The 23,883-nt window shown below is 40.6% G+C and overlaps 1 pseudogene; it reads left to right on the plus strand.

The window, feature by feature from the left end:
- The window catches only part of LOC133636261 (sorting nexin-27-like), a 47,245-nt pseudogene that overhangs the window by 19,601 nt on the left and 3,761 nt on the right, over positions 1–23,883 (plus strand).

The following is a 23,883-nucleotide window of genomic DNA, read 5'->3' on the forward strand; positions in this document are numbered from 1 at the left end:
CAATATTATAGTAATCTGTAACAGAAAATATTTAAAGTGTATTAATTTGCCTGAAAAAAAAAATAGTATCATTATTTCAGCTATAACATTTTTTTGATTGACTTGAACCATTTTATGCCTTAAAATGTAATACATACACTCAATAAATGATAATACATTCAAATTGATCAACAATATTAACCCAGAAGCACAACAGTTGAAGTACTTCAACCAACAAAACAAAATGAAAATTTAATTTGTGATTTATTTACTTTTTTTAAATCAAAATGAGGAAGTCAGGATTAATGGCTATCATGAGCACGTTTTGTAGTGCACAACTTTTCAAAGTGGCGTTTGAAGCATCATACTGATAAAGCATGGTCTTCTGGGTCACACACCCAGGGGGCCCCACCCCACTATTTGCGAAGAACTGCTTTAATGGCATTGTTTCACAATTTTCTGGGGTCAACTTTGAAATTGTACAACCTGAGATGTGTTGGTCAATGGCGGCACAGCTCTATGCGCAACTAAAATAGTAGATACATTATTATTATTTATTCTTTATTTTTTGGGTTAGGGTTAGGCGCTGTAATTACTTTCCGGATGCACTGTATATGTGTACGTATGTATGTATATATCGTATACATACCGTATATACTGTATATATAATGTGTATATATATAAATACATACATACACTACCGTTCAAAAGTTTGGGGTCACCCAAACAATTTTGTGGAATAGCCTTCATTTTTAAGAACAAGAATAGACTGTCGAGTTTCAGATGAAAGTTCTCTTTTTCTGGCCATTTTGAGCGTTTAATTGACCCCACAAATGTGATGCTCCAGAAACTCAATCTGCTCAAAGGAAGGTTAGTTTTGTAGCTTCTGTAACGAGCTAAACTGTTTTCAAATGTGTGAACATGATTGCACAAGGGTTTTCTAATCATCAATTAGCCTTCTGAGCCAATGAGCAAACACATTGTACCATTAGAACACTGGAGTGATAGTTGCTGGAAATGAGCCTCATATACACCTATGTAGATATTGCACCAAAAACCAGACATTTGCAGCTAGAATAGTAATTTACCACATTAGCAATGTATAGAGTGTATTTCTTTAAAGTTAAGACTAGTTTAAAGTTATCTTCATTGAAAAGTACATTGCTTTTCCTTCAAAAATAAGGACATTTCAATGTGACCCCAAACTTTTGAACGGTAGTGTATATGTATGCATATATACATATGTATATTCTCTAGGTCAGGAAAAAACAGGGAGGCTATTTCATCATCATGGCGCCGATGAAGGCTGCCTCGGTGCTTTCGTGCGCTTTGTTTTGTTTGTTTTTGTGCATAAATTGTGTTTCCGGGTGCTCTTACACCCGTGAAGAGCTACTGAACATCAGATCCACCATCCCTATGGACTTGTTACCGGTCATCTTAGCGTCAGCTGCGGATTTGGTCCATTCTGCGATCAAAAGAGGGAAACCGCATCGACGAGGAAAGAGAGCGGGCGCACTTGTCCGTCTTCGCGGACGGGGATTACGCACGCCTCTACCAGGCTTCTTCCTCTCCAACGTCCGCTCACTTGCCAACAAGATGGACAAGCTAGCGTTGCTGATGAGAAGGAACAAGGACTTCTGCTCATCATGTGTGTTGTGTTTCACGGAGACTTGGCTGAGCGCAAGTGTCCCGGACAGCGCGCTTCAACTGGAGGGCTTTCATCTCCTCCGCGCGGACCGAGACACGGCGCTCTCTGGCAAAAAAAGAGGCGGGGGACTATGCTTCTTTATCAACAATAGCTGGTGCACAGACGTGACTGTCATTTTTAGACACTGTTCTTCCTCTCTGGAATATTATTTCATCCACTGTAAGCCCTTTTACTCACCGCGTGAGATTGTTTCATTCATTCTCGTGGCTGTTTACATCCCGCCCGGCGCGGACGTGCGTGACGCTCAGCGCGCGCTCGCAGGACAGATCTTACATGTGGAACGGTCTTTTCCTGACTCTCTTGTTATCGTGCTTGGTAACTTTAACAAGGGAAATTTGAGCCAGGAATTACCAAAGTATAGACAGTTTATTAAATGCCCGACCAGAGAGGAGAACACGCTGGATCACTGCTACACTACACTGAGCAAGGCTTTTCATGCAGTCCCGCGCGCTGCTCTTGGACTATCAGATCACGTGATGGTGCACTTAATCCCTTCATACAGACAGAGACTGAAACTGGCTAAACCTGTTATGAGGAACATTAAGTGTTTCACCGCCGAGTCTGTGGACGAGTTGCGTGCTTGTTGGGAAACGACAGACTGGGAGGCAATTGGAGCGGCCACGAACAATCTGGACGAGTATACGGACACTGTGACCTCATACATACAGTTCAATGAAGCGCGCATCATTCCAACGCGCACCAGGGTTTGTTATAACAACGACAAGCCCTGGTTCACACCCAAGCTCCGACAGCTGCGCAAGAAGAAGGAGGCTGCGTGGAGAAGCGGGGACCGAAGTACATACAGAGAAGCGAAGTACCACTTCACCAGGGAAGTGGAGAAAGCTAAATCTGTGTACTCTAACCGTCTACAGGAACAGTTCCGCTCCAATGATTCTGCGGCAGTTTGGAGAGGTCTAAGGGCCCTTACGAACTATAAGCCCAAAACCCCCCAGGCCCTGAATGACCGGACTCTCGCTCAGGGCCTCAACACACATTACTGTCGTCATGAACGGCCTTCAGCTCATCAAAGCCATGCTCCCCCCACCATCACCCTCCCCACCAATGCCAGCACATCATTAAAGGAGTTAAAGGACTCAAAGGACTCCAATGACATCACAGGACTCCAAAAACATCATAAGACTGTAAAGACCCTCTCCATCAAAGAAGAGGATGTACGCCGGCAGTTCTTGAAGCTGAATACGCGGAAGGCCCCCAGGCCGGATGGTGTCTCCCCCTCCACTCTCAGACACTGTGCGGACCAGCTGGCTCCTGTCTTCACTGACATTTTTAACACCTCTCTGGAGCTATGCCGCGTGCCGTCCTGCTTTAAGACCTCTACCATTGTCCCTGTCCCCAAGAAAGCACGGATCACAGGACTAAATGACTACAGGCCGGTCGCGCTGACGTCTGTGGTCATGAAGTCCTTTGAGCGCTTGGTCCTGCCCCACCTCAAGGACATCACCGCCCCCCTCCTGGACCCACTGCAGTTCGCCTACAGAGCCAACAGGTCTGTGGATGATGCAGTGAACCTGGCCCTCCACTTCATCCTGGAGCATCTGGACTCCCCAGGAACCTGCGCTAGGATCCTGTTTGTGGACTTCAGCTCTGCCTTCAACACCATCCTCCCTGGACTGCTACGAGACAAGCTCTACCAGCTCAGCGTGCCCAACTCCCTCTGCAGTTGGATTAATGACTTCCTGACAGACCGAAGACAGCACGTACGGCTGGGGAAGATTGTCTCGGACAGTCGAACCACAAACACTGGTACTCCTCAGGGCTGTGTACTCTCCCCCTGGCTCTTCTCCCTGTATACAAACTGCTGAACCTCCAGTCACCAATCCGTAAAGCTGCTCAAGTTTGCGGATGACATCACCCTCATGGGGCTCATCTCGAATGGCGATGAGTCCGCCTACAGGAGAGAGGTGGACCGGCTGACGTCCTGGTGCAGCCTCAACAACCTGGAGCTGAACGCCCAGAAAAGAGTGGAGATGATCATGGACTTCAGGAAAGTCACAGCCCCACCATCCCCCCTCACCCTGATTGACTCTCCCACCCCCGTCCCCATTGTGGACTCCTTCCGTTTCTTGGGCACCACCATCACCCAGGACCTCAAGTGGGAGCTGACCATCAGCTCCCTCATCAAGAAGGCCCAGCAGAGGATGTACTTCCTGCGGCAGCTGAGGAAACTTAAGGTGCCGACAGAGATGCTGGTGCAGTTTTACTCAGCCATCATAGAGTCCATCCTGACCTCCTCTATCACAGTGTGGTTCCCCGGCGCCACAGTCCAGGATAAGAATAGACTGCAGTGCATCGTAACGTGCTGCTGAGAAGGTGATTGGCTGCAAGCTCGCATCCCTCCAGGACTTGTTCTCCTCCAGGACCAGGAGGCGTGTGGGTCGGATCACAGCTGACTCTTCTCCCCCTGGACACACGCTATTCTCCCCTCTCCCCTCAGACAGGAGACTACGCTCCATCCTGACCCACACCTCCCGCCACCTGAACAGTTTTTTCCCCTCGGCCATCAGGCAAATTAACAATAACTCCTAACAGCAGCTCCTTGAATTCCTTGAATCCCTTCTAAGTCTATCTGATAGCTCAGTCACAGCTCTTTTTTATACCAAATATGTGTTATATGTGTTTTATGTCGCACGTTTGCACCAAGAAAAATTCCTAGTTTGTGAACCCGTTCTCAAACAATGGCAATAAAACGATTCTGATTCTGATTCTGATTCTGATCCCTACAAGCCTGTTTCGCAGGTTTCCCTGCTCTTCAGGAGAGTTTATTGAAGCGTCTGTGGTTGTTACATATATATAGGGTACATTACATGGGGGTGTGGCCATTGCAATACAGTAGTGCCTTGCTTCTGTGCCGGCATGATGAGACCAGTTTGTTGCGTTTGTCTAATGTGGACATGCTGGGGTGGTATATAATAAAAAAATTTTCTTTCAGGCACAGGTTACATCTTTTAGTTGCAGTGTTGTATGGTGAGATATATGTAACAATTCACCATGTAATAGCTTAATCAATTTTATTGTCTTTAAGAGTCCATATGTATTTGCTCAGCTATGTAGAGTTCTTGAGTTGGGGCCTACGGAATGATGCTGTGTGGCTGTTATAACGGGTTTTAAAGGTGTTTTCTGTGAGTCCAATCTATGTCTCCGTGTTTAAGGTGTCCTTGCAGGTGACACTGGCTTGGTAATCAACTGATGTTTTTAAACGGTTTCCGTTAAGTGTGCAATTAAGCCTTTGTCTGCAATTGCAGTTATGTGTGGAGTTATAGTCGTTAGTGGTTGCTTGTCTGTGTGTGCTCAGTTTATCTATTTTATGGTGAAACGTAGTTAATCTTAGAACCGTAATCCAATGTACACCAAATTATAGATTTTGAATCGAAAATTGTTTTGACTCGAGAATCAATTCTGAATCGAATCGTTACCCCCAAAAATCGAATCAGACCATGTGGTGCCCGAAGATTAACAGCCCTAGAATTTACCTCTCTTGACTGCTTCTCTGTCCTCTTTCAAATAGTAACGGAGTGAACGTGGAGGGCGTGACGCACAAGCAGGTCGTGGATCTGATCAGGGCCGGTGATAGCGAGCTGGTTCTGGCTGTGCTCTCAGTTCCGCCTCAGGAAGCGGACTGCCTGGACCTAGGAGACGACAGCTCGGCCCAGTTCTGCTACGACTACTCAGACAAGCAGGCCGTCCCCATCTCTGTGCCCAGCTACAAACACACTGAGCTCAACCAGGAGAAGTTTGTGGTAGGCGTGTGGCTCTTTTATCACAGAAGACAATGTGATACGTAAACCAGGGGTCCTCAATTACATTAGACCAATGGGCAGAATCTTTCTTGGCAGACACTGTGACAGAAGAAATAAGTGCTTATTAAACTTTAGGGCGTGTTGGTGGAAGCGTGTTACGGCAGAAAGTGAGCAGTTATTAACAGGAAATTAACAAGTAGATTAATAAGAGTTTAGAGCAAAGATATTATGAGGGCAACTAAACACAGGTGCTCTGTTGCTGTGTAGTAGCGGTCCGGCGTACACTTAAGGAGAAGGCGGATTGATCCGTAGTGTCCATACCAAGGGTAGTATCAGTATACAATTGGTACTAGTGATTAGATTGATATTTTCATTTCAGCAAAGTAATTGTTATTATTAATGTTCACAAATTTAGGGGATAAGTCCTTGGACACAGGAGAATTTCTGATTTAAATGAGTAGTAGATGGTCGTTTTTTGCTTTAGAGTTTGTTTAGTTACTGTGTATTATTGTTTTGCTCAAACGATTGTATGTAATAAAAGAGAATAAGGAATAGTTTAAATGTTGTAACAAATGAGAAGAAGGAAATAGTTTAAGGATGGGATAGGATACAATAGACTTTATTTATCCCACAATGGGAAAATTATGTGGTTGCAGTGCAGATACAAAAAGTCCACAAAAAAAATCTAAGGTAAACTCATGAAAACAAAAGGGAAACATCAAAGAACACAAAGGACATTGAAGACATCAAAATAGCACAGAGCTGATTCAACAGGCTGACACTTCAGCGGTCCATTTCTACATACAGCTACAAAAGTAAAACAACAAAAATACTAAAACAAAGACCAATAAATAATGCATATTGCGTGTATATTATTGCACCGTGCATAGATGAACAACAAAACAAAATAAAACAAAACAAAAACACCATTTCAACACCCATATACACCATCGCCTGCTGTGGTGGGTGCAGCACAACCAGTATCAGGAACAGACCCAACAAAGCAACCAAGAGAGCCGACTCCATACTAGGCTGCCCACAAGCTCTCAGACAATTTTCAGTCCACGCAGATGAGTGAGAACCCGTCCAGGGAGACCGAAGTGTCATATAGATGCTCATTCAGCCAGGGCTCTGTGAAGCTCGGTCAACTCGACGCTCAATGATAGCTCCGCTGCCCCATCTTTTCCTCCGTTCTCTCCACGCGGACTCCGGTGTGGCCAGCAGCTGGTCTCTGGTGCAAACAAGGCCATGGCCAAAGGCTCCCCAAAGGCAGATCCGAAAGTTCACAAAAAGCACTGCAGAAGTCACAAAAGTGCCACCCGTTGTTGCTTACTACCGAAGGGGCCCGCACCAAAAGGCATAAAACACATGAAAATAAGAGGGAAACATGAAGAACACAAAAGGGCGTTAGAGGAGGTCACAACTACAGCGTCGCCATCTTGATTTTATAAAAATGTTTTATAATATATTATTAAATAATTTGTTGATAAGGTTACCCTTTTTTCTGATTATCATGGGGATTACAATTCAGAGGTAACACAGGTGATTGGTATCAGCCAATCTTGCTCATGGACGATCGAAATTGGCAGCAAAAAACTGATTGAAACATTCCTGAAGGAACAAAGGGTCTTTTCCCCCTAATCTGTAAAAAACTGATTTTCTTATATTGAGGTCTAGAGCTTTACACATGCAAGTCAGCAGGTGGCGCCCAACGACTACTGGAGTCCGAGCTTTTCATCCTGTCACCCACACAAAACAGAAATTTAGACTCTTAAGTGTCACATAGGTTGCTAGCAAATTAGCAAAAACAGAGGAGGCATTAAGATGCTAACTTGAAGGTAATAGTGATCAACGAAGAAGTCATCGAACAATGATATTTTTTCTACTGCGTAATAATGTTGAATAGTAATATAAAACAAAATAACTAGCGTATTTTCCGGACTATAGAGCGCATATAAGCAGAACCCATTACATTTATAGATTTTTTTTTTTTTCTTACATATACACTGTATTAGCCACACTGGACTATAATTCACAGATATATACAGTATATGTTGCGAAATGAGTTATTTACATAGAAAGACTTTGTAATTATTTATTCACATACCTTAATTGTTTCCCAAAGGTGTCTGTACCACGTTAGTAAAAGGGCTGATCAAACAAAATCATTGTCATGGATCCACCAGCTGCAGAAGTGAGCTCTCTAATCAGCTAAACAGACTCAATAACTCCACGGTGATGTTTTTGGTGAATTTACTAAGGAATTTGGGAAACTGAAACAATTCAAAAATAATGCCCTTGTAAGTTAATAATACTAACACAGACACTCGTAAAACGTGTTCGCATATTAGCTGATGCTAACGACGCTCACCTGATAACCTTATGATAGCACGTACAAATATGCATAAAAACACTTCTACAGACATCACACAAGGGACTGTTCAGTCGCTATGAATTGTTTTAGTTATACTGTAAAAAATTACAAATGTTGCTTGGAGAGATGAATAAAGAATTCATAAGAGTAGAAACGCTATGGTTGATTAGAAGATGGAATGGCACTTGTAGGTGCGGTTCAAAGCTTTAAAGAGCAGGAAACACTGTAGGCATTCACCTAACAGTACCTGTCCAAAAGATGGTGCCATAACACAAACAATAACACACTATTTCAGAGTGTTTGCATGTGTTTCATGAAAACTATCTGCATTATGGACATCAGAAGAAGAAAAAAGCCATACATTAGCTGTACCGTTTTATAAGACGCAGAGTTCAAAGAATAGGAAAAAAGTAGCGGCTTATAGTCCAGAATCCACGGCAATAATAGTAATAAAAAGCAATTGCAGAAATCAAACCCCTCAACCTGTTTTCCTTGATACCGAGTACTCTCTGCGTTTTAGTACACAAACTGCGCTATTGGAGGAAATCGGTGTATATTTATACCCAGGATATTTTCTTCTCCAGGTATATAATGTCTACATGGCGGGAAGGCAGCTGTGCGCCAAACGCTACCGGGAGTTTGTGATTCTTCACCAAAACCTCAAGAAAGAGTTTGCCAACTTCACGTTCCCCAAGCTCCCTGGGAAATGGCCATTTACTCTGTCCGAGCAGCAGCTTGATGCACGGCGTAGAGGCCTTGAGGAATATCTTGAGAGAGGTGAGAAGGCTCCTAAAAAAGAAATCTACATCTTGGTATTTACTGACTGTATTTCTTGTGCTTGTGGTCTGCAGTGTGCTCTGTGAGGGTTATTGGGGAAAGCGACATCATGCAAGAATTCCTGTCTGAGTCGGATGAGGTACGAAGGAATGATGACGCTTTGTGTCTTTAGCTGCTTCCTCAACAAGTCTTTCCCCCCAGAACTATAATGGAGTGTGGGATGTGGAGTTGAGAATAGCAATGCCTGATCAGACCACACTCACTGTGCGGGTTCGCAAAAATTCCACCACAGACCATGTCTACCAGGTACCAAAACAACAACAACAGAGAGTCCTGATTACACTACTTATCAGGGTCATTCTGTATAATGTACTTTCTATCTTTCAGGCTGTCTTCATGAAACTAGGGATGGATAGCATCACGGCTAGCTACTTTGCACTGTTTGAGGTCATCAACCACACCTTCTGTGAGTCCAAACTTAATTGGGCCCCTTTTATATGGATACAATGCAACAGTACATTTGTAATCAGACCTTTCGGTACAAAAACTTTGGCGTTCCTCGTGAAATGCGTAAGCGAACAAAGACAAGTAGGTAAGATGAAAGCAGTGTGCCACCATTGTTCAGTGGAGATGGGAAACTGAACTACAAACCGGAACTACACTTCATTCACTATAATGTCCGATATCGGCGGGAAAAACAAGTATGGATGATATCAACTTGCATCCTAAAACCTTTGATACAAGCAGACCTGCAGCACGTTGTATTTGTGCAAAGCTGGACAGCCGGTTAACATCTAAATGTCCTCCAATAATTTATGTATTACTAAATGTCCTCCAACAAGCACACAAGGTTGATGTTTTCGTCTACGTGTTTTAATTAAGCAATTTACAAAAGGTAAACATGGTAGGCTATGGGCTACTAGGAGCTAGCGGCTATGCAACAGCTAAGCACACAAGCTAGATGTAAGTAATATTTGTATGGAAGTATTATTGTAGCAAAATTATTTGCAAACGTGTATCTCAATCTGTGCGCATATAATCCAATTTGCGAGTGTGTGTACCAATTTGTGTGTCTGTATATCATATGTGTGTTTATTCAGATCCACTTGTCTGTCTGTGCCTAATCAGAAAGAACCCTCGATAGGCTGTCTACTTACACGAGACTTTTGCGACACTTCTGCCGTCTAAGATTTGAGTGCGTGCATCCAGATGTGTGAGCATGTAATACAACTTGTGCGCGCGCATTCAGACGTGCGTGCATGTAGCACAATATGCGTGTACGTATCTGAGGTGTACCGACATTTAACCAACCACGGAAGACACCACGTAATTTAAACCAATCAGAAACCACGTACAGTTGAGGTGTGCGAAAGGGAGACGCCATCCCACCTAATGTTGTTTCTGAATGGTTTAAATTGTGTCGTGTCTGTGGTTGGTTAAATGTAGCCACAGTGGATTGATGGTTTGGTCTTAGATTGGGTATTTCGATCTGTCTGTGCAGCGATTTGACCATGTAAAAAGAGTTGTCTGTCTGGAACTCCCCCTTGCCTTTATTTATACTCGCCACTAGTCGGCGCCTAGCAGCCACTGATCATGTTGTTCTGCATTGAAGTCAACAACAATAGACCACTCTCGTACACTTGCTCAGAGCTGCCAAGCTTCACGCTTTGAGTGTGACAGACACGCAATTTAACCATTTCACACGCTATATGTCACACTTGACATTCCTTACGCTTATATTCCTCATTTACTACTCCAATTTTTTTCATAATGATAAACTTTGGTTCTTGCAGCTTGCCGTGGTTCGAATAACTATGATTGATTGATCGAAATACCCAATCTCAGACCAAGCCATTAATCCACTGTGCCTACATTTAACCAACCACAGAAGACACTACGCAATTTAAACCAATCAGAAACAACGTAAGGAGGGTCTTGGCGTCTCTCTTTTACACGTGACAGCTGTACGTAGTTTCTGAGTGGTTTAAATTGCGTGGTGTCTTCCGTATTTGGTTAAATGTAGGCACACCTTAGATACGCACACGCAGATTGTGTTACATGCATAAGTTGTATTACACGCTCACAAATCTGGATGCGCACGCTCAAATCTTACACGGCAGAAGTGTAGCAAAAGTCACATGTAAGTAGACAGCCTATTGCGGGTTTTTTCTGATTAGGGACAGACAGACAACTTAAAACACATGTACGCGGATCTGAATACACAGAATCAGATGATATACAGACACACAAATGAGTACATGCGCACGCTAATTGGATTACATGCGCACATATTGAGATTAGGGCTGCAACTAACGATTAATTTGATAATCGATTAATCTGTCGATTATTACTTCGATTAATCGATTAATAATCGGATAAAAGAGACGAACTACATTTCTATCCTTTCCAGTATTTTATTGAAAAAAACTAGCATACTGGCACCATGTTATGGACATTGGGGGTGCAGCATACACCAATAATAACACAGAAATGTAACTCATCAGAACTGAATCAGATATTGTACACGTTTCTGTTGTGAATAATAAAGGATTCATTTTAGGCTGCCTCTGAATAATAGCATGAAATATTCCAGCACCTTCATAAGGTTTAGTTATACCAGGGGTCGGCAACCCGCGGCTCCGGAGCCGCATGCGGCTCCTTGACCACTCTGATGCGGCTCAGCTACATACATGCCGACCCCCCCGATCTTCCCAGGAGATTTATGGATCTCAGTGTCTCTCATAGATTACTCCCAGGGAAAAATAATCCTATTTACACTCTAATTACTAAATAAAGGGCGTGCCCTAATTGCACTGCAGTAATTGTCCTCTATAGCATTTACATACAGCCTGTCAGTCCAGCCGCATGTTGTTATTCCTTGCACACACAGGGGACAGCAAAGCATACTTACTCATCAGCCACACAGCTTACACTGACGGTAGCCGTATCAAACAACTTTAACATTGTTACGTTACAAATATGCGCCACACTGTGAACCCACACCAAAAAAGAATGAAAAATACATTTCTGGAGAACATCCCACCGTAACACAACATAAACACAACACAACCATTACCCAGAATCCCATGCAGCCCTAACTCTTCCGGTCTACATTATACACCCCCGCTACCACCAAATCCCCCCACACATCAACCCCCCCCCCACCCCCCCCCTTCCGTGCGTTGGTTGAGCGGAAGAGTTAGGGCTGCATGGGATTCTGGGTATTGGTACCGTCAGTGTAAGATGTGTGGCTGCTGAGGTAGTAGCCTTGCTGTCACTTACGTGAGCAAACTGAAGCTGCATTCTACATGTGGTCAAGCAGGTACACTGCTAGGGCAGACTGTAGAGGGCGCCAATTGCAGTGTCATCACGCTCTGATATTCGGGAGTCTCCCGGGATAAATGAGAGGGTTGGCAAGTATAACATCAAATTTCCACATTAAAGTGCGTGCTGGTGCGTGTGTCGGAGACCCCTGGTTAACATAGCACAAAGCATTTAAGCTTTGTATGCGGTGTTTTTCATTTTAAATTTTAGAAATTTTTTTGTGGCTCCCATTACTTTCTTTAATTTGTGAAATTTGCCAAAATGGCTCTTTGAGTGGTAAAGGTTGCCGACCCCTGAGTTATACTAAAGCGTCACTCAAATCTAAATATATTTATATAGCTTTATCAGCCCGGCTACATTGATCCATTATGAAACCAACCTGAGATATTTCTGTCCGTTACGTTTATTTTGAAATTGGTAACCGTGCGTTTTCTCTCTCAAAACGGAGTCAAATGTGCCGGAGACACATTATCAGCCCCGCGTTGCAACAAAGGCATAACTTTAACGTTACTCACAAAAAAGCTGAACTCATGAATGCTTGTTGCCACTATGGACTTAAAAAGTTACGTACTGTGAGTTATTCCCTTCATCCATGGCTCCAACATGTTTCTTCTTCAGGTGCTCCAGAAGCTATGTTGTACTTCCGTGCCATTTTGCAGGAAACGGTCTTCTTTGAAGTCTTTAAAGTAAAGTGTTCCCACACTTTTGATGACTTAGGTCGTACACTTTTCTCCATTGAAGCAATAACCTCAAGATGTTTCTCCGCTAAACTATCGGTAGTGTTTTCCTGTGGCATTTTTCAAATTTTTCCAGCAAAGGAGACTCCGTCGTCACGTGAGCTGCACATGACACATCATTGGCTAGCTTACGCCACCTCATGAGACGTAGCCTAACCGCCGCCCTGGCGCTGTTTTGTACTGTTTTTGTACTTATTTTGATTATTGTTTCTCAGCTGTTTGTAAATATTGCAGTTTATAAATAAAGGTTTATAAAAAAATAAATAAATAAAATAACCAAAAAAATAAAAAAAATAAAAAAAAAGCCTCCGGGCATGCGCATAGCATAGTTCCAACGAATCGATGACTAAATTAATCGCCAACTATTTTGGTAATCGATTTTAATCGATTTAACCGATTAGTTGTTGCAGCCCTAATTGAGATACACGTTTGCAAATAGTTTTGCTACAATAACACTTCCATATAATTGTCCTAAATTGAACAGCTGTAGCCTAAAACACACTATTTGCAAATAAAGAAAAAATATGAAATAATTATGGTTGCGTATTACTTATACATACAAAGTCTCCAAAGTACATGCGTTATAGAAAGTGTCCAGTAACAATCGTGTCCGCATCACTCCACTAACTGAGTGATGAGTTTAACTTAATCAATTATTGTGACCTTTATGTGTCACCAATAACAAATTACCACTTCACTTAAAAAGCATGAGTCTGTTATTAGTTTTTTTTTTTTTATACTTACCATTTTTATCTGGGCGATTTCACTTGATCAAGTTTTTTTTAATATTGTATACTACAAAATATAAAAGTATGTTGACTCATGCTGATATCGCATTGGATTAATATCAATATCGGCCAATACTCAAGGCTCCACTTTCGATATCGCATTGGAAGTGAAAAAGTATCTTTATCTTTGGCTTTGTTCGCATTGCAGGTCAATTCCGATTTTTTTTCCCATAATTGCCCTATATCTGATTTTTTTCATGTCAATGTGAACAGTACAATTCTGAGTTTTTCAAATTCGACCCGGGCCTCTTTCTTATGTGGACATCAATCGGATATGTGTCTCCGACCAATACCTCATCAAAAAGTGCTACGCTTCATATTGCACACCCAAAATAGACGGTTGCAGAATAGTTAACAAATGAGCAAAAACAGGCGAAAATAATATCCTTTAGGAACTCACGTCTGTGTTCCACCATTCCTGTCTCTGACTGCTAGCCCACACACTCTTCGGAGCAGACATCGAAGCAAATGACTCGCAAACTCCGTAACTAACTATCCTGTAAACGTAGCAGCACCTGTGACGTCATGACGTTTGGTTTCATTACATTTGGACTATCGCAACTAACTTTGTTGGAGTGACCCAGGCCTCACTCGCTTGATTGCAGTTTGTCCAAAATGCTGCTGCTCGCCTTTTAACTGGCACAAAAAACCATAAACACCATACCCCCATTTTAGCATTGTTTCACTGGCTCCCAGTTCATTTCAGAATTCATTTAAAATGCTATTGTTTTTAAATCTCTTAAAGGATTAGGACCACAATATATTTCAGACCATTTAAAAATCTACTCCCCAACAAGGTTTCTGAGGTCTGATGAACAATTGTTGTCCTTGTTGTCCCAAAAACCTGATTAATATCCAAAGGGTATGTGCATTTTCGGCTTTGACTCTGAAATTTTGGAAGGATATCCTTCTGGTTATTCGGACGTCTTCCTCTGTAATAAGTGTTAAATCATGTCTTAAAAACATTTTTTTTAATCATTGGCTTCTAAACCAGCATGAGAATGCTGCATGTGTGATCTTAATCTATTTTATTTTATTTGTATGTATTTTATGGGTTTTTTCAGTTAAATGTTTCCTACATTTGGCTGTCCTTAATTTTTTATCCTGCTTTTATGTGTGTTTTAACTACTGTGCAGCACTTTGTGAAACCTTTATTGTTTTTTTAAATGTGCTATATAAATAAAATAGATTGGATTGGATGACGTCGTGACTTCATGCGGGTCAGATTACGTTCACAATAGACATCGCATTTTTCTTGTAATATGAACGATTACATAAAAAGATCGGAATTGGGAAAAAATATTCATATTGGACATCCTATAACCTGCAGTGTGAACCTAGCCCAAGGGTCGGCAACCCAAAATGTTGAAAGAGCCATATTGGACCAAAAATACAAAAAGAAAATCTGTCTTGAGCTGCAAAAAATTAATAGCCTTATATAAGTGTTATAATGAAGGCAACACATGATGTGTCTGTATTAGCTATAACAGCCTACTATGTGTCGCAGGCTGACTCAAATCTTCATTCACAGAAATCTTGAAATGTAATATTTATTCTACACATTTTTACAACATTGGAAAACCTTAGTAAAACGGAGGCTTTTCAGAGGTTGAGATAACACCTGGAAATGACTGACCTAGAATGGCCAAAAGTATAGATGTGTGTTTCCAAGTTAATGGAAACGGCAGGCTGTTTTCTTCAAATGAATGCATTACAATCTTTGCAAGCCGGGTAACGTTTGCTGTGGTCTATAATGGCACACAAACAACTATTAGAAATGCAGTCAATATTACATACAGATATGTCATGAGACATGCAAATATAAATTAAATACCCAAAGGACATTAGTAAAGGAAATTAAATGAGCTCAAATACCTACAAATGAGGCATAATGATGCAATATGTACATACAGCTAGCCTAAATAGCATGTTAGCATCGATTAGCTTGCAGTCATGCACTGACCAAATATGCCTGATTGGCACTCCAACAAGTCAATAACGGCAACAAAGCTCAACTTTGTGCATTCACGCACAGTATAAAAATTTGGTGGACAAAATGAGACAAAGAAGAAGTGGTATAAAACACGTCTTACTGTGGCAGCATCAGAGAAAGTTGTACATGTAAACAAACTACAGTGAGTTCAGGGGCCGCCTAAATTAGCTTGTTTTATGTACCCTGTGCAATGTTTAAAAATAAAGCATGAATGTGATGTTCGTATTGCTTAGCGTATATTAAGCTACATCGGATTGTCTTAATAACTAAGTGGCCGAATATATTTTTCTCTACGCTAGTTTCTTTTTCTTTCCATTTCATGATTTTGTTCATTCTCATTTTAAATCCTATTAAAGATGCTTACACAAAAGCATAGCAGTTTCAGGTTTTACATTTTGTTCTCCTACTGTACAGATAATGAGCCAATCCGATATGAACCAAGATTACCGGGTAACGTTGCAACGCTAACCCGTTTTTTTGCTGTTGGTTCAGTACGCAAACTCGCCCCCAATGAGTTCCCCCACAAGCTGTACGTGCAGAACTATACCTCGGCAATCCCAGGAACCTGCCTCACCCTGCGGAAGTGGCTCTTCACTACGGAGGAGGAGAGCTTGCTCAATGACAACCAACTTGCCGTCTGTTACTTCTTCCACCAGGTGTGTGTCTGCATGTGTGTGTGTTTGTGATTGTTTTTCTCTCCATCTGTAAATAGATCCTATATCATTTTGCAGGCTGTGGAGGAAGTGACGAAAGGTTCCGTCAAAGTGGAGCAGAAGTCCTATCAGCTACAGAAGCTGGCAGAGCAGCAGAAGATGTCCATTGTAAACACTAAAGACGTGAATAACGACTACTGCAGCTTTTAATGTCGGCTCCACCTTATTTATGATTTGGAATATGTCATCCTGCAGTCCCTTGAATGACAAGCTCGTACTATTTATGACAGGCAAAGCAGTACTGCACTGTAATTTTGAGTATTTGGCAAAAAGTACAGAAGGTCTTGCTGTTTTTATGCACATTAATACACGACTCACAAAATGTTAAGCATATTCAGTTATCGGGTGGAATTTCAGGATTAAGATCAAATGTATAACAAGTTAATTTGACCTATTCTAAACTTTTCAATGACCACGGTTTGTGTTTCAGTACTTTTTGCACTACTCGATGTTTTAGGATCTGAGCTGCAGAATGCACATCAGGTGATTTATTTTATTTATCATATTCAATAAGTCGCTGTGTATTTGGGTTGCAACCTGCCCATGACTCTAACACTCTGAGCTCAGTGGGTGAGGTAATGTCGACAAATTAGGTGTCGTCTTGTCAAAATATAAACAGCATGATGAACATTATTGGCCCATTCATGAATCACACACATGCTGTGCATTTTGCTATTCAGCTCCATGGAACTTGAAAAGACAGCTTTTGAGCGCCTCTTGTGTCAAAAGTGGAACAAACAAGTAAGGGATATAATAAGAGTTCCATTACGTTTGGCTAGGGATAGAGATGGGTACCGTTCACATTTAAACCGATACGGTACCAATTCCCTGTACACCTAGTAGCGCTGAAATCTTTGGGCACCACACGATTCGATTTGATTCTTGGGGTTAACAATTCGATTCAGAATTGATTCTCGATTAAAAAAAATTCTCTATTTAAAAAAAACAATACTTTAATAATATTGGGTGTCAGTTCTATGATTAACTATATTCCTCCATAAAATGGGTAAACAGCTGTAATAAAAGTATTTCTTAAGAAAAATAAATCTGGTTTTGTTTTAATGAAATTCCACCCAAACATGTTATAAAGTCAAATACAAATAAAGCAACAAGAGAAGTTTTTAACACAATTTTTTTTTTAAATACATTTTGGATTTAGTTTTTTAATCGAATAAGAATCATTACAAAAAAGAATCGCGATACCTTCAAAAATCTTTTTTTTTTCACTCCTAACATTTGGAAATCGATATCTCAATGGTACAAATTTTTGTTACTTTTGTGTGTGTCATTATTTTTGTTTTTGTTTTTGGTAATAATACTTTTTTGTATTGCAACATTAAAAATAAGCTTGTGTAACTAAGCAAATATTTTCAAGTATATTTCTGTCATAGTGTTTTCTGACAAGTAAGCATGTAAACAATTACAGTGTGAGGAACTAATAATTGACGCTAATAATGAAGAAATTATGAAATAAAAGAAATCAGAGGAGGGAAATTGCGGGGACAAATGGGGGATAAGAGAGAGACAACAACAATAACAACAGAAGAACATCAGCAAATACGATATGTACAAATATAATACCAAAAATTATAGCAAAGAAGCAGTTAATGAAGTAAATATTAATAACACAGAACGGAAAATTAACATAATTGCACTACAGATGGAGCAATAAAAATACCAATAGAAATAACACTATTGGTAATAAATAATAATAATTACCTCTATTATCAACCATACAATTTTTTCAAATGCAAAAATACATACATGCAATGATAACTTTTATTACAAAAGAAAGCAGACTAATTGAGGGGAGAAAAAAAGAAGCAAACTATATTAACCTTGTACATTGTTATAGTACCAATAGGTTAAGCTTTATCAGTGTGCCGTGTTTTACCCAGCATTATTTGATGGTTAACATGCCTGTCAGAATGTGCTTCCACTATATGATGTAAATATTAGCCATTCTACAGTGGCAGCGTTTTTTTAATGTCTAAATTGACGTTTCGAAAGTTAAGGTAGCATATTTTGACAAGACTCCGCTATTATGCAATTGGTAGCTTTTTTTCGACGAAGCAGCTCATTTCGACAGAACACCGGCAAAGTTAAGTTCATTTTAATTAATTGTTCATTTAATCGACTTAACTATCAGCAGGCCTACAATTTTATGACTTTTTAAATGCCTGATTAATTTAAAGGGGTCCTGTTATGCAAAACCAACTTTCCGTACCTACAGGTACCTGTTTTTGTGTACTTAGGATCTGCATGAGTCCCGAAAATTTGAAATGAAACCTTCCGGGAACATGTCACTATTGGATTTTACGTGAATCAGTGCCTGGTAGGACTGGCGGGATTCAGTCGGTGCCCAAAAAAAATACCGGATTTAGTACCCTTCCCTAGCTAGTGGCACATATTACTGTAGTCACATCGTTAAACAGTAAATTTTGCATAATAGATTCACTTTAAAGCTGAAATTCAGTACTTATTTACATTTAGATATTTCAAATCCATAGTGGTATGGAATTAAACCTTTTTGTCCAAGACTTTTTGACATATGGCATGCAGTGATTTCAATGCTGGTTTAAGATCAGTGTGTGTTTTAAAATGGAAAATCCAATAAATGTTTTTGTGTCTTCTAGTATCTGAATCTGTTGAGGGGCTGCGAAGGCTACAATCAAATCTTGTTCCCTCACTGCTCCTGTGACTCCAGACGCAAGGGCCACGTCATTGCGGCCATCAGCATTCAGCACTTCAAGCTGCATGCCTGCAACGAGGAGGGGACACTTGAGGTAAGGGCAGCTGTTTCTTTAGGTAGTGTGCGACACTAAAAATCTATTTAACTATTGGTCTTCCTAATATTTTGACTTCAGCTGCTAAATAATACTATGTTTGAGGAAATGTTACACTGTAAAAAAAAAAAAAAAAATCTGCACAATTTATGGTTAAATACTGGGAGTTGTGGGCAGCACGGTGGAACAGGGGTTAGTGCATGTGCCTCAGAATACTAAGGTCCTGGGTTCGTTCCCGGGGTCTTTCTGTGTGGAGTTTGCATGTTCTCCCTGTGACTGCGTGGGTTCCCTCCGGGTATCCCGGCTTCCTGCGACCTCCAAAGACATGACCCACTGTATCTAGTATCTGCAAAATGCCTGTGTTTCCGAGACATGTGAGCGGTCCGTGAGGATTTCAACTTGAAAGTATTGGTACAACCTTTCACTAGACAACTCACAACATGGCCTTCCGCAACAAGTTCCTTCAAGTGAGCTGTTAAAAATTAGCCATTAATGTTCCGTATCTGCTTGCAACCAGTTCCAACACACTTAAACTCACAGTGTGGTTCTTTTCCATGCAGTTTACAATGAAGCACATAGACATACCCTCTCAATGTCGAAAACCACTTGCCACAAAAATACAAGAAAACATGTTGTTAGCCAAAAGTTAACTCGGCTAATGCTTGAACACAAACCCTAAAACAATTAAGGTATGCAGTAAATTGAAATGTACAATCGGCAAAATATTTTATTTAGACAGAATAATAGCGCAATTTTTTGAGTATTTGTATGCTTGTGACATTACAGTATTTGTAAGTGGTTTGTACAATTGTTCATTATTTTCACAGTAAAGTCATGTGTTTTCTACATATTATAACCATAGTCATTTAGGTTATCTACTGTTTCTTGGTTTGCAGGAATCCACTGCATTTACTACTGTGATAAACTATTTTTGATTTTACGGTGTTTTACTGTTGCTATTTAGCAATTGCTTGCTGCAGTTTTTACGGTAATTTTTTTACAGTGTAGCACTGGTATCGATTTACAAACCCAATTGGTTCTTGGACAGGGTTCAAAATAAAAAAGTTTGAATATTGAAGCAAATTTCTCCATTAAAAAAAACTATGTAAATATGAAAAAATGGGTTCAAGCCTCGACAAAAGTCCATATTTCGGTAACAGTTTGTACACTTTTAACACAATAGAAAGCGGGGGAGGTGGATCCACTCATTTGTAGCCGCCATGCACAAATATTGTCACTAGCCCTGTGGTGCACTCACAGTTTGAAATGACAAAAGTCCTCAACTTTGATAGCCAGGCCGGTACAATGATTAGAAATAAAAAATAAAATCCCCTTTTAACTTGTTGGTTCATTTTCTTCAAGTGTAGCGGAAGAAAAGGGAAGGGGAGGTCAATGTCGACACGCTGGTGATGCTTCCTGGATCTTTCAAACCACACATCACTTGTGCATTGTTTTCTTTTGACTCATATTAAGCTAGCACAGCTAGAAACATATTGGAAAAAAGGCAAAAATGCTAAGCACACATCTAGCACAGTAGCTAACAGCAATGGATGTGCTGACAGGCACAAAATGGCTGCCGAGTTGTATGAACCTACATAAATCGAGGTTCCACCATATTGCAGTTTTATGCAGCAGTAATTAATGTTATCCAATGGGTTACTATGTCATTACAATAGAATGGATCAGTCAATTTCACGGTTCCTTCTGTCCGTTTGTCAGACACAAACGAACACACTCTAATGAGTTTATTGTGTTTCAGAACCAGGCGATAGCCTTTGAGTGGGGGGAGATGCAGAGATGGGACACGGACGAAGAGGGCATGGCCTTTTGCTTTGAGTATGCGCGCGGGGAGAAAAAACCACGCTGGGTGAAGATATTTACACCTTATGTGAGTAGACGGCTCTAAGGTTTTGATCTTTTTTTTTTCTGTCCTACATCTAGAACCGACCTCTGATTTGTCCTTTTAGTTCAACTACTTGCATGAATGCTTCGAGAGAGTTTTCTGTGAGCTAAAGTGGAAGAAGGAGGTAAGAACAGTCCACTTGTGACACACAGTACTGGCTCTCATTTACACAGAACAATTCCCGAATATATGGCAATGCAGTGGCGCTCTGCTTATGTCGACAGTCAATATGTCGGCTATCTTATAAAGTCTTGGTTAGGGATGTCCCGATCCAGGTTTTTGCACTTCCGATCCGATACCGATGTTGTTTTTGCACTTCCGATCCGATACAGATACTGGCCGATACCGGCCTTATCCGAGCATGTATTAAAGTTTAAAGTTATTTAGCCTACTTAGTTGTCAGATTCATGTTGAAAAGGGTTTTAGTACTCTTGATAACAACTAGCCAGCTGAATTAGGTGAGTTTGAATAATACACAATGGAGATGTTGACGTGCAGAGTTTCAAGCACGCTTCATTTTCTAGCAGGGGACTTTTCAAATGATGCTACATATTAGCAGTAATGCTACTTTTTATAGCAACGCTTTTGCCCCACACTTGACAAATTACGGTTGTCTGTTCGACATATTCCCACTTGAAGCCAAACCACTGCCAGACGATAGACCCCCTGCTGTTTTTTGGGGGAATTAATTAATTCTTCCTTCATTATTACCGCTCACACGGCTGCGCTAGCATCACAGCTAACTTTAGCCATGCTGCTACCTCTCTGCTCCGCGAGGGCGTATACGTACAGTATGTGACGTATGACGTGACAGTATGTGACGTATGTAGAAGGTGCGCTTGTCTGTCTGTGAGAAGGAGACACAGGAAAGAGCGAGGAGAGCCTGTAGTGTAATGCCAGCAGCTAAAAGCAACTGCGTGAGAACGTATACTCGAATATCACGATATAGTCATTTTCTATATCGCACAGAGACAGCTGACATTTTTACCGGTAACTTTTAATTCACATGGCCGTCTTAACGGTTAGGACACAGACCTGTGTATGTGTTGAAGGTGTGCTGGAAAATGCGGAACGGAAATTAGGGAGCAGCAGAAAAGTGGAATGTATTATTTAAATCGGTGCGTTGGAAAACACGGACCATTTTTTTTTTTAAACTGGATCTGGATCGGCATTTTCCCATGCCTTGCCGGTACGCATTTTTTGGCAAATATATCGGTGGCTGATCCGATCCAAATATCGGATCGGGACATCCCTAGTCTTGGTTCACCGTGGTCTTAAAGGGGATGATTTTCCACTTTTTCTGACTGATAAATGTTACAATTTTTACATGTTAAAAAATACCAAAACATCAGAGTAAGTCTCTGGATACAAGAAGGCTTTGAGGGCAAAATACAACTTATTTAAATGGAAGCCAATAGTAGGGATGGCTACACGGGCATCAATTCACTTAAAACCAACAGTGCCATGTTACGGTTTTGGGTTGTGCATGAAGTCGTGCCCGGTTTTCAACTCAGCCAGTATTTTACACTGTGGCATTTGGCGATCACTCGAGCAGAGCAAACCTCGAGGTAATTTTGCAAATGCCAACGCCAACAAAGAAATTGACTCAAAAAACGCTCCAACGTAAGTAAACTAAAACGTATCTTTTCCAAAAATGCGCTACCTTGATGCTAATAATAATTGACGTTGCCATTAAAACTTTACTGATTAGCATTAGCGATTTTATATGGCAATTTTAACACCTCCAAATGTGTTAATGGAAACTTTAACTAAGATGAACGTTAAAATTAAACAACTGGTGTGTAATCAATAGAATACTTACAGTATTACCACTTTTTAGGGTGCAACAAAAAAAACAGCATCAATTTATCCACCACTGCCATCAAACGTCTTGGAGTTGCAACTGTAATTGCAATGTATTGTCATACTTGCAAATGATAAAATGATGATAATAAAACAAGATAACTGGACAGCAGTTACCATAATCCGCTCATTTTTAAATGGTGCAATAAAGAAATTAGATTTTATTATCAAAAACACACAAACAAAAGTACCGAAAATTGGTACCTTTTCATTATACATTATCGGTTCAAATGTAAACGATATCCATCCCAAGCCAAGAGTACCGTAGCTTTTGTTTTTTTTAGTTATTGTGCACACACTACTTGATTTTGTTAAAAAATATATTGTATTTAGCATTCAATACCATAAATTTAATACACAATCTGATTCACAATACAAGCAAATTCTAAATTAAATACAGTATGCCAGCCGGTGTTTCTCAAACTTTTTTCACTTTTTTTCACTAAGTACCACCTCAGAAAACACTTGGCTCTCCAGGTACCACATAATGATCAACATTAAAATACAGTAGCGTAGTAGGCCTAAAATATTAATTAAAAACAAGGCAGAGGTTTTATCTAACAAGTATACAGTATTTCATAGTTTGGCCATGTAACATTACACACAGTTTGAAAAGTAAAACTGTGTTTGAACGTTCAATTAAGTGATAATTTGGCGTACCGCTAGGTGGAGCCCACGTACCACTACAGTTTCAGAATCACTGCAGTAAGCTTTCTAAAAATATTTTATGTTTTATAATCTACTTTCAAATAATCGGATCGGGACTGGAAATCGGATCGGCTCCGAGGCCTAAACCGAGATATCCTTAATTCCCTGGTATCAGATTGTCTCACTTGGAACAGTGACTGAAATAGAGGTTCTACAAACAGTATCTTTTTTTGTCTATGGACAAGGGAAAGGATCCACGGTGAGCTAATTAAAAAGGGAGTCATCATACTGTAGTTAAAAAATAACCTGCTCGAATAAAAGTTATAGTTGTCCACAGGTGGAGGAGGAGGCCACAGACCAAGACAACAGGAACTGCTCCAACGATGGCATGTGCGGCAAGGTAAAGCTCTGCATTTTTGTAGGTTACAATGCCCTTTACGGCACGAGAAGGACACAGTCCTATTTATGTTTGTGAGAGAGCGAACACACCAAAGTAAAACAAAATTTTAAAAATTGGAGCAAAATCGTTTTG

This window comes from Entelurus aequoreus, linkage group LG20 (genome assembly GCF_033978785.1).
Source record: "Entelurus aequoreus isolate RoL-2023_Sb linkage group LG20, RoL_Eaeq_v1.1, whole genome shotgun sequence".
Taxonomy (NCBI): Eukaryota; Metazoa; Chordata; class Actinopteri; order Syngnathiformes; family Syngnathidae; genus Entelurus; species Entelurus aequoreus.